This window comes from Melopsittacus undulatus, chromosome 14, assembly GCF_012275295.1.
Source record: "Melopsittacus undulatus isolate bMelUnd1 chromosome 14, bMelUnd1.mat.Z, whole genome shotgun sequence".
Classification (NCBI taxonomy): Eukaryota; Metazoa; Chordata; class Aves; order Psittaciformes; family Psittaculidae; genus Melopsittacus; species Melopsittacus undulatus.
The window spans coordinates 3,703,515-3,715,834 of record NC_047540.1 but is presented as its reverse complement, the minus strand read 5'-3'; the positions used below and the strand labels follow the sequence as shown (position 1 = coordinate 3,715,834).

Sequence of the window (12,320 nt, the reverse complement as noted above, 5' to 3'; positions counted from 1 at the left end):
GTCCTGGTTCATTCCCATCCCAATACCTGCATGTCCCAGAGCCCAGATCTGTCCCAAAGCCTTCCTGCCCCAATGCCCCTCTGTCCCACTGCCAGCCCGTCCCAGTGCCTCTCCGTTCCACTGTCTGCCTGTCCCAGTACCAACCCATCCCATTGCCTCTGCCCCAGTGTTTCCATGTCCCGGTTCATTCCCATCCCAGTGCCTGCCCCTTCCCAGTCCATCCCCATCCCAGTGCCCGTCCCCATCCCGGTTCCCCGTCCCGCCCTGCCCGCGGCGCCGCCTCACCCGGGGCCGGGACCTCCGCGCATGCGCTGCTGGCTCCGCGGCCCCGGAGTTGGTGCGGGACGCGAGCGGCGCCGGTGCAGCGGGAGAGGCCCCGGCCCGGGCCGCGGTGAGTGCGGGGCCGCGCCGGCCGCCATCTTGTGGCGGGGGGCGGCGGGGCCGGAGCCGGTGGGGTCCGTGAGGGGAAATGGCGTCGCTGGGCTGAGGGAGCCCCGGTCCGGCCCGGTGCCTGCGGGGGTCCTGGCGCTGAGGAAACACCTCCGTGTCCCTCGCTTCGAGTTGCGAGCGGGGTGGGGAAAGTGTGTTTAAAACCAGTGTGGAGGGGAGAGAGCACGGTAAAGCGGAGCTGAGGGCAGCTCGAAGTTGTTCACGGGATACGGAGCGGAACGAGCACGTATTTACCGGTTTTGGGGGTGTTTTTGGCTTCGGGAGGTGCTGGGGGACATCGGGGTTCCCCAGCGCTGTGCCCGGCTCCGGCAGGAACTGCTTGGGAGCGTGGAAACTCAAAGATATTAAACCATAGGTATAAATACAGTGCGGCAGAAAGAGGTTTGGGAGACGGCCCCGAGGGCAGAAAGGGTTGAAAATAGCGATTTTTGCATAAGGGGGTGGAAAGAAAGAAACATCCTGACAGCAAGTTCAAAGAGTAGAGTTAATGATAACGGAGTTAGTGATAACAGAGTTAATGCCTGAGCAGAGGGGAGGCCGGTGCTGGATAATAGAGGATAACTACATCATGGTCAAAGTATTGATCAGTGCTACGGGTAAAAGATCAGGATAGGACATTCTCAATGATGTTTGGTGTGTGCAGAAAGGGGTTAGGACAGTTCTATTGATGCTCAGTGCCACAAGGAATTAATTTGGTTTTTAATACGGGAACACGGAGCCAGTTCTCTCCCAGCTAAGTTTAAACCAGAACCAAAACTGCACGTGCTTTTGGGCTGTGATTGCGATTAAGGGATCAAGAGCTCAGATCTGTGCCAAACTGTGTCAGAGCTCCTTGGTTCAGGTGTTGCTGTATCCTACAGCACAAGGAATAAAGGATGTTGGATGCTTCAGGTGTTGCTGTATCCTACAGCACAAGGAAGGATGTTGGATGCTGCAGATGTCTCACGCAGCAGTTAACAAGAGCCTGATGTCTCGTTAGTGTTGGTGTTTTGCTTCCCTGCTCTTCCTGTCCCATCTCTTTAGATCATCCATTTCTGAGGGTCTCCTCCTCGGTGAGTGTTCTACTTGGCTGTGTAAGATATGTAATAATAATTAGGAGGAGTCCCCAGGGTAAGCTGCTCGCTTGTAGTCTTAGAAAGTAATTACAGATGCAGTTAAAGCCGAGAACACTTCTGGCTTCTGCACTCTGCTGTGGGCCTAAAATTGATTGCACCTTCATTGTGAATAATCCCATTAAGGCTGGATGTGTGTGAAAGAAATTGGAATTCACCACGAGGACGGAGGTGGAAACGGAGCTGGGGTTGGAGCTGCTGGCTACAAGCACCAGGCACAGCTCTGGTTTGTACCCATTTATCTTGCTTTTGTGGGGTTATTGCCATAATAAGTACGTTGCAGGAGGGTGAGTGGTGCCAGGCACACGTGCTCTGCAGACAGTTCCTGACCCACTGACTTCTTGTGCCCAAGGGTGAGTTTTCTTTGCCTCAGCAGTGCTGTTTGTCTGCACCTTTTACCACCAGTTCCTTATTGACTGGTATTTGAAGGCAGTAGCAGGAGCACAGGTTTTTAGGTGGACTCTTCAAAGTAGAATTCATCTATAATTTTACTTTATAATGGTTGGCTTGAAACTGTTGTTTTATGTGCAGGAGACGGGCTGGCTCTCCCTTATCTCGCTTCTATCTTCATGCAAACCTTTTAGTCTAAACACTCCCAGGTATATTTTTTAGTCTACACTCTATGTATAATATATACATATACACACACGCTTCTAGGTATACATACATTACTTTGGGGGGGGAGGGATATGAATCAGAGGGTGCAGCCCCTGTATAAACTCCTTGCCCTCTTCTGTATGAATGCTGGTATTGAGAGGTGAGAAGTGCCCCAGGCTGCAAGCCTCATGCTGGGAGCAGGGTAAAGCTTCTCCCAGGATGATGCTGGAGATGCAGGTGAAGGTGTGTGTATCATCTCTTCAGCCTTCCTGTGCCTCAGCTCTATACAGAGAGGTTTTGGTGGCCTAAGTCCCATTATCACAACTGCACAGTTTGAGTATCAGGAAAACATGATTAAACTGGGACAAAACCAGACTGAGCCCCAGCAGCAGCAACTCTGGACCTTTGTAGCCTTTATGTGGAATAACAAGGTGCTTCGTCAGTTGCAGTGTCAGATCTTCTTCCCCAGACACACACTGTCCCCTCTCTCTCATGGTTTATAACGTTGAATCCATTTCAGCCTTCTCTCCTGTCCGCCTGCACTCATTGTCTGGAGGTAGAGGAGAGGGAAGAAGGTTGCACCATGGGTTGAAAAACAAGATCAGATGCTGGGGGGCAAAAGGACCAAATGTTTATTGTTAATGAAGGCTGAAAGCTCTGACACATGGAATCCATTGGTGTCAAAGCAAGCAGAGATCCGACCAAGCCCTGTCTGTCCTCATTAGTAGCACTAACAGCTCTGCAGGTGAGGTTTGCGTGCTAATGTGCTCTGCTCAATTTGGCAGATTAGTTCCAGAGGATGGTTCAACTTATTGGTAAAATACCTCCAAGGAATGGATGTTTTGTTATTAGGTTTAGCATCATTTGGCTCATCTCCTGTTTTGTTTTTTCATTTCTGATTGAATCCAGCTAAATGATGGGATAAAAGCGTGGTAGATCTAAGCAAACAGAGATAGAAGCTGTATTCATGAGCCACACAGGGTTTGTTTTGATAACCTTATTTATGCTGTAGCTTTTAAACCAAACAGAACACTGGACTCAAGCAAAAGCCATGAGCAGGAGCAGCAGCAGCAGAGTTCATTCTGGCTGGGTGTGAAGCAGATCAAAGCCTCCTCACATGTTGCTGCTGTTTGGTAGCAGGGCAGTGCAGAGCTTGGGCCCTGCTGGCACCTCAAGTGATCCAAGGCAGTGTCGTTGACGTGGACGTGATGGAGATAGCAGTTTTGGGAGGCCTGCAGGCAGGTTCTGTGTCTTTCAACCTGCGTCAGAATGGCTTTTCAGATAGTATGTGCTGGCTCATCTTGCATTCTTGCTGCTCCATGTCCCTGTGTGACCCTTTCTTTACTCTTTGCACATAGTTTGTTGGGTTGTTTTGGTTTTTACTGCCTCTGATGGTACTTTATGGTGTCCCCAGAAGCTGGAACATGAATTCTGCTAATGCTGGAGCAAGGAGAAAATAGCTGCAGGAAGCTTACAGGGTGAGCTGCAGTAGCTCCAGCCTTCACTTCCCTTGTGAATAAGCACATGGGCCCTTCTCATGCCTCTAAGGAGATGCTTCCTTCCCTGTGCTGTGTTCAGGGAACGTCCTTATGGATAGAGAGGGATGGCAGTGTGGTACAGACCCGGGAGCAAGAGCTCCATCCTGTCTACTCCTAGATACACAGCCTGGGCACATTTCCCTCTTGGTGCTGGAGCTATATCCACTTTGGGGGTGGAATATATGTATGTTCGGCATAATGCAGCATTTCAGATGAGAGAGCATAGGACTGGGTGGCTTACGTTGGTTTTGGGGCTGAAGCTCTGAAGCACACACAAAGTCTTTAGGAAATGAAAAAGGACTAAGCACATACTTAGTGCAGTGTTGGATTGCTAACCAAGGTGGCCCATTTTCTTTCCCCACTCACCTTTCCTGGCTGTGATAACAATCCAGCTGTACTTGCTGGAACTCCAGATGGGAAAGCAGGGGTGGGAAATGGTGCAACTTGGGCTTTTTTCTCTTATTATCTGAAAACTGACTTCTCCAGGTAGTTGTTTCACGAGTTCCTTGACTAAACGCTTCACTTCTCACACTCCCATGATCTTCTAGGAAGATTCATTTTTGACCTGATCTTTCCTGCAGGAGGGACAGCAATATTTTAGCCATTTCTCTTTGTATTTAACACAAAGAAACATGTGATGCTTAATTGGAAGAACTTGGGATGTTTTTATATGACCATCTGTGCCAGATTTTCCTCTAATTCCTTCATTCTGTTGTAATGCTAAATCTGCAAATAACAATTCCACTGCAACGCTCGCCTAAGCTATTTAGAAAACAAATACCAGAAGAAAAATGTGGTTTGCAGTTTGTGTCGCACATGATGTGGGCAGAACTGGGGCGCTCAGCCTGACTCTGCCTCTTGACTTTGGCATCAGATGGAGCTGCAAGCCAAGCCTACACTTCATCAGTTTTTTAAGCTTGCTTCATTGATTTGGTGCACTTTTATTCTCTATTTCTCTATTTTATAGCTTAAGACTAGTTCTCTTAATGCCAGATGCTTGGGGTTTAATCAACCCAAATCATTCCTCAGGAAATGATGAGTATTCGGAAATGTCCAATATAATAAAAGTGGCTTCAGAACAGAAGTGAATAAAATAAGGAGTGCAGAGGTTTGACATCCCTCTTTAGTGTTTTCATCACCTATTTCCACTTTAAGAGCATGTCTTACTGCAAAATTAACTCTTTGTGCCTTAAACATGTCAGTGGTGTGAGTGAACTTTTAGTATCCCATTAGAAGAACCACTTCCACTCCCCAGCACTGCAGTGGTTATGTTGTCAGGAAGCTGATGTGCTTCTGTCCCTTGCTTTCCATCAAAGAACAGAAAGTGTTAACTCTGTGGACATGAAGGTTGGCTTTGTACCTTCTTTTGCATCCCTCCCTTTGGACTAGGTCAGGATGCTCTCAGTGCATTGCAGAAAGGGCATTCACACAGGGTGGCTGCTTTTCTTCAGCAGCTGACATAACTGTGTGTCTGTGTGTATGTTTGACACAACTGTGTCAAGAAACCAAGAGATAGCAGCTTACAAACTACGATGCTGGCTTGGGCTTCGCTCTGGGATCAGCTGCTGGGTTTAGAGTAAACTCACAATGCTGCTGCCTGATCTTATAAATGGATTTAAGTTGTCACAGTGCCTGTTTGTTTGTCACCCAGCTCAGCACTACCTAAGCATAATCCATACATGAACTCAGGGTAACCTGGGAAGGGCAGTATTGTACAAATGAGCATGGAAAACTCCCCAAACCCAGAGGGGTTTGTCTTAGATGACCTATGGCAGACCTGAGACTAAAAGTGTTTCCTTCTCCTTATGCTGCAAGCCCAAGGCATCCATCTCCTTTCCTACACCATTTTCTCCCTCTGATCTTTCATTTTCCTTGGTGTGTAGTTACAATTTTTCTCTCTTTTCATGAGAAAAAAAGATCAGAAGGAAGTAAAATGGATGGAACATGGGATTCCTCAGTTCTGAATTGTATCTTTTTCTTTTCCTCACTGACACAGATGGTGAAGGCACTTCAGTCTTCTTCATGCTGTTAAATGCTTGCTGGGGGCTACTAACACTTTCTCTTGAGGCATTGCTACAGTTCCCTTGCAGGGTCTGAAGGTTCATTTCAATCCCTGACTGATGAGGTTCCTGGAGGTAAAGCTGTTTGGTTGGGTTTTGGTAATAGTTATTAGTTCAGCCTTGCAAAATATTGCTTGCCTGAGGCCAGTAGTAGGTTTTGATGGGTGAGTCAAGTGTCATCAGTCACAACCATAGCGAAAGACAAGCAAATGACTTTTGTGTCTGAACTGGTGAGTGTGCAGAGCAGGTCCTGAGAGCAGATCCTTTGTGCCCTGCAGCAAGTCATGAAATACAGTTTGTTTCTGTTGAAATTGCTGTGTGGTTCTCCCTAAGGTCACACTGGCAGAGGTGTTGGGCATTGCTGCCAGGTCCTACCAGAACCTGGGCATGCAGCAGGCTCTGAATGCCAGTCACTGTGAGTGCACATAGGTTACAGTGAAGTGACCAGCTTTGCTTGGTTTCCCACTTTGTTTCAGGGCAGAAAGGTGATGTGGAAGTCGGGTATTCCCAGAACAGCACAAGATCAGATGGTTTTCTGGATGCCAGCTGCTTCTCAAATGGAATTTTGCCTCCTGGTACATGGCAGCTTAGCCAGAAGGGCTGCAGACTTTAGTGGTGTTACTTGATTTATACTCTTTGGGTTTATTGCACCGTTGTGCTTCTCAAATATACCCTCATATAAAGACACTGAAATCCTTATGTCCTTAGAAATGAACCTGAAATGGGATTTCTGGTGAAATGTTTCCTTCTCATTAGGTCTGATGGTGTGTAGAGAACTACATCAGCCCCCATCCACCCATTTAGCCTTCACTCATCTGTTTGTAGGAACTTGCACCTTCTTGCTTGCTTGCTTGGTTTTCTTGTCCCCTAAGACAGGATGGATGTGAAAAGCCATTGCTGGTTTTCTGCACTAGTGATGAAACAGTTTCCAAGGCTGCTGTGTGGTTCAGCAGCAGAAATGAGACCAAAACTTGAGTATTTCTGACCTCCTCTGGCCTATGGGTTCCCAGTCTAAGGTGCAGAGGTCTGGGTGGGAGCATCACCTCTGCCAACATGGTAGTCATTGCTCATTGTGTAGGTCTGAATCTGTGACTGAATGACTCTGATGAGTTTTGCTCTATCTTCTCTAGTGTTAATGTTTCTGAGTCTTAAAATGTGAAGGATGAAAAGCAATCACAGAGAGGGACAAATGGGGAACATTCCTCCCTTGCTACAGCTCTTCTAAATGTTTCAGCTTAGTTCTGCTGTCTTTTTAATTGCACAGTTTGCTTCCTTTTATTGGGCTATCTTGATTTTAGTGTAGATTTTACTGATTCAGAGCATTATAAGGAAGGTAATTTCTTTATTATATATGGTTTTAGGGGGGTTACTGGATTTATAAAACAGGGATGGAAAAGGCCCATTATTGTATCGGGTCTTCTCTGCTTAGTACAAGATTATTTTCTCCGTTGTGATTTTTGACAGTTTTCCTGGCCCAGTTTTAAGTCAATTCTACAATTTAATTACTCCTGTCCAAATATCTTCCAAACTCCTTGTCCCAGAGGGAGCTCTGTAAATAGCCTTGGTGCTTGAGCTTCTTTAAAGCATAAATGCAAAGAACAACATCTAAAAAGTGATGGCTTTTCCTTTGCTGAAACTGGCAGCAAAACACTGGCTACAAACAAGGGTTTATAGATGTACATCAAACACTAATGGATGGAGGCTGCAGTTGTTCCATAGCACCCTCCATAAGGCTTGTTTAGTGGGATCTATGGCTCTCCCCACAGCCGTGACACGGGTCTGGTCTGTGCATGTAGCCAAGGACATGGTGTGCGGATGTTCCATGCTTGGGGTTTGGTCAAAGCCATTGGAAGCTGAGCTGGTGCTGCAGTGCGTGCTGCTCTGCTCCAGCTTCCAATCCCTGGACACAGCCAGTGTGCCACTGATCAGCATCATGCAGGACTGTGAGTAGCTGGGGTTTTATACTCTGGGGGAAAAGGAGGAGCTCCTCCTCCTTGTGATACCCAAAGATACTTGACATTGCTGTTTACAAACACCTGCCCTGCTTTTGACCCAGTTAAGATCCTCAAGAAGAGCTGTGGTGCTTGAGTTAGAGCTGCAGGCATGTTCAAACAGTGTTATTATCCTACATCAGCTCTGTGTTTTTTTGCCTTTGGCTGAATTAAACACTCATCTTCAACCTGTAGGTAGAAGGTCGAGCATATGGAAGGCAGAACAGGTTCCTCCAAGCCCCTGTGTCCAACCTGGCCTTGAGCACTGCCAGGGATGGGGCAGCCACAGCTTCTCTGGGCATCCTGTGCCAGTGCCTCAGCACCCTCACAGGGAAGAGCTTCTGCCTAAGAGCTCATCTCAATCTCCCACTCAACACCAGTGGTTTTGCTCATACTGGAAACTGGGTCGAGCTGACAGCTGAAGAGAAGGTTGTAAATCTTACTTTTATTATCTTATTTTTTAAACAAGCAGTTATGTTCTGAGGTTGTAAATATTCCAGCTACATTTAAAGGCAGGAACGTACAGCTAATTTATGGTCAGAGTTTGGTTAATGTCTGCTGCAGAAAACAGTTGAGTAATTGGCTAGGGGGATCCCATGCAGCAGTAGGGCTTTTAGTCAAGTCTTCTAATGGAGCCCATTCGTTTATTTGCTGGGATGCAAAAGCAGTATGTGGAGCTTAAGCATTTTAAGAGCTTTATAGCATTTCTAGAGCAGAGCCTTGACAATGCAGCAGTATAGAGGGACCTGGCAACAGCTGTGTGTTGCTGCTGCTCTCCTCCAGGTTGTACAGACTTGTTATTTGTACAGAGTGTGTGAGTTTGTGCATCCACCTGGGTAGTTATGTGTCTGTAATTTAAAATCCTGGTACTCCTCATATCTAGACCAAAGCTCCTGCTGAATCCAGAGATGCCAGGACTGGCAAAAACATCATAGAAATCAAATGACTGGTTCATCTTTTTGTCCTCAAACTGCACATCTGCTTAATGCTCTTCACTTTCATTCCAGTTAAATAGCATGGACAAAATACAAGTTTTAACATTTTTCCCCTATCTTTTGAAACAAATATTGCTCTAAAAACCCCTTTGTGAACTGTAAGCAACAGGCCTGTTTATTTTGTGCCTCCTTTCTTTTGTTCTGTTTTGTTTTCACACCCCAGTTTTCTTTCTTGCCATTAAATAAAGAGCCCAAAGACTAAGCAGAAAGGTGGAACAGGGTTTCTCAGAGAGATTCATCAACATCCCAACAGAAGACTGTGATGTGTTGAATGCCTTACACTGAACAGATGGCATTGGTAGCAACATGCAAGTAAGAAAGCAAGAAACACACGATGCAAGAGGCCACCCTGCCCTTGGCAGCACAGGATATTTGCAATATATGGTTGCAAATAAAAGTCATGCAGGGAAAACACTTTGCTTTAAGCAATGGGGTTGGCAATACCGAGAAAGTGGTGAAGTGTTAGTGCTGGTTTAGGCTGGTGATGCTCCCTCTCCCCTTCTCATTTCTTGCTCAATTGATTTCTGAAGGCAGGAAGTGTTTGAAGTAATTGTTTTCTGCTAATAGAAGTTATGGGCCTGATCTTCCTCGTTCTCAGTAATGTCCACACAACACAGGCATAAAATCCCATTAATTTCAGCCCAGCATGAGAAAGACGTTTTCTCTGAAAGGCAAATGTTCTCAAGTTGTGAGGTTGAGTCTTTAGGCTCTTTTCACGTCAGTAATTGTGGGGCTTGCAACTTCTGACAGCTGTCTATATCTTCTCTATTCATGATAGTGACGAATACAGGTCTTGTGTAAATCAGACCCAAGATCTCATAGTCACAAACGTGGTGTTCTCTGTTAGAGAGTGACTGTTGACTGTTTCCCAAATTGCTTCCAACTGTTATTTCAGTTCGATTGCACTTCTGATGGCTGAAAATGAATGCATAAAATTACCCTCCAGGCTGCAAGTTCTGAATCTCAGAGGGGAGAAAGATTAATTTCAAGTGAAATAAATTGGAGCTGAAGGGACTGGAGAGCTCTGGAAAAGCTGATTGTTGGTATTGCATCAGGCATTCAGAATCACTGGTTTACACTCCCATAAAACTCATGGAATCATGGAATGGTTTGAGTTGGAAGGGACCTTAAAGCTCATCCAGTTTCAACCCCCTGCCATGGTTCCAACACCTTCCACTAGACCAGGTTGCTCAACTAATGTGGAATTGGCTCCACTGGCGTTCTTGGAGGTCCTTTAGGTGATCATTTTGCAGTGGCCTAATTTTTGTCCTGTATTTAATCAAAGTTATTATTCTTCTGCCTCTTAAAAGAGCTTAATAGTGTCTTGCCACATGTTTTCCTCTTAAACAGCAGTACCCTTCCTTTGCGGAAGCAGCTTCCTGTGTATTGATTCCTCTTAAGAGTAGAGAATCAACAAAGCACCACGTTATTTATTAGACTGAAAGACACCAGATAACATTGTATATTATACTATGTATATAAGAGCATTGAGTACCACAAGTAGAAAGGTTTAGTTGAAACACGGTAACTGCCTGCGAAGGAAACTGCTTCATTCTTAAGATGCCAAACACTTCTTTTTCCCTGCAGAAATGTCAGACACTTTTCTTGCTGCTTAATCCTTTTCCCCCTCCCTTCCTGCTGTATCCCAGTTCTTGCATGCACAAGATATTTTTCCTTAATTCCCTTCAAAAATTCTCAGGAAGACAGATTATTTGTGTGGGTTTCATATTAGCAACCATGCTCTGTTGAGCTCTGCTGCGTAGAGGAAGATGCAGTCCTGATAGCACAGTTATGCCTTTCCAGAATGTAGGAATGGGGGATACTGCCTTGAAGCGTCCTGGGATGACACTGGAGGTTGCCTCCATGGCTCAGCCAGTCCTCACCATCAAATAAATCAGCAACTGCTCAGAAAGATATTTGGGCTATTTTGGCTTCTGGTGCTGGGCTCCACCAGTTCACGTGGCTGCAGGGACACTATCACATCATTAAAGGAGGAGGTAACAGCCTGTGTCTTGCCTGGTTCGGGCTCAACCAGAACAGGTCATCTTATGCAGAGCCCCATGTGCTAATTCAGAGTGACACTGGCACCTTCCCCACCTCCAGCTGCGAGCTCTGCTCTGTGTGAGCTCTGCTGCTTAATGGCACATAATGCTCTGGAGATGCTCCTTCCACTGCCCTCCTGCTCGTGATGCTGAGCTGGCCTTACCAGCCACAGCACCCCAGAGACCTGCACCCCTGTGCTGCTGCTCTGCTGGCATTTGAGGAAGGCGATAGGTTTCCCCTTTAAACTGGATGATCTCCTGCAGGAAACTTGGTCCATTTGGAATTCTGTTTTCTCTGCAATGGATTGTTTCTCTTTTTGCTGAAATAAAACCGATGCTCTGTGTCTTCAGGGCTGCAGAGGAAGAAGGGAGCTTTTTAGAAGCAAGTCCAACATCTTTGAACCTTTAAGAAATACAGTTTTCAGATAAAGAAAAGGGAATAGAGGGAAGAACATTGGGGATAAGGCTTTGATAGTGTGCTGGAGGCGGGAGCCTGAGCCCAGGAAGCATGCAGGAGTAGAGGAAGAGCGGTGCTTCTCAGTACAATGAGGAGCCTGCTTCAGAGGTGAAGCAAATGCTTTTCAACTGGGTTTAGCAGGTTTGAGCAGAGCGGATGGCTGAGAAAAGATCTCGGTCTAATCGAGTGTTGTGAATAAAAGCTTTGGAGCAGAGCTAGCTAATGCAGCCCACCTCTGACTTGTCTCTTTCAATGTGAAGTTCAGTAGCTCTGTGTTGCAGGCAGTAGGATCAAGGAGGGAGTGACCTTTAGAGCTGTTTGCTCATCACAGAGGTGACTCTTTCATTTATTTATCTATTTCTTGGTGCTCGGTTGCGTTTGCAGATGGGGACTAATAAAAGATGCACATTGACACTATTTGACACACTTTAATCATTTTAGCTGGACAGATGAAGTGTTCCTTCATCGCCTGAGATTTCATTAACCTTAAAGGATGTGAGTCTGAAGTCTGTTGCCAATCATTCCTTTTCTGTAGCTGCCTCATGGTGTGAGTGTTTCGCTGTGTGTGTACAGGGTTGTCTTGTTCTGCATCTGAGTTTGCTCTCAGCCTGCAGTAGGACAAGGAATATGCAGGGATGGGAGGCATGTCTGAGCTGGAGCAGAGTCTGGTCTTACTTAACTCTCAGTGCATGTCACCTACCTACCTGCTGCCTGTGGCTTCTCAGGCATATTTCTAGGTGTCCTGTGTTCAGCTGTAACAGTTATTTTTCTCCTTAGTAACTGGTGCAGTGCTATATTATGGCTTTAGCCTGAGCACAGCGCTGATAACACAGTGATGGTTTTGGTTGTTGCTAAGTAGTGCTTACTCCAATCAAGGACTTTTCAGTCCTGGAACCAGGGATGGAAGAAGGAGGGGAGTGAGAGAGTGGCTGTGTGATGCTGAGTTACTGGCTGGGTTTAAATCACAACACTAGGTCATTTGGGAATGCTTGGTTTGGATTTGAGACTCTCCCTTCTGTCTTTGAGTCAGGCCCCACTGTGCCTTTCACTAATAAGGTACTGTGCAAAGAAGAACTGA

The 12,320-nt window shown here is 46.2% G+C and overlaps 1 protein-coding gene across 1 annotated transcript in view; it reads left to right on the top strand.

The window, feature by feature from the left end:
• Nucleotides 1-324: 324 nt before the first annotated feature.
• Nucleotides 325-12,320, top strand: part of LOC101874964 (lethal(3)malignant brain tumor-like protein 3) — a 45,514-nt gene continuing 33,518 nt past the window's right edge. Inside the window, exon 1 of the mRNA XM_034069271.1 lies at nucleotides 325-391. The gene's annotated coding sequence lies outside the window, so the exon portion shown is untranslated. The remainder of the gene's footprint in view (nucleotides 392-12,320) is intronic.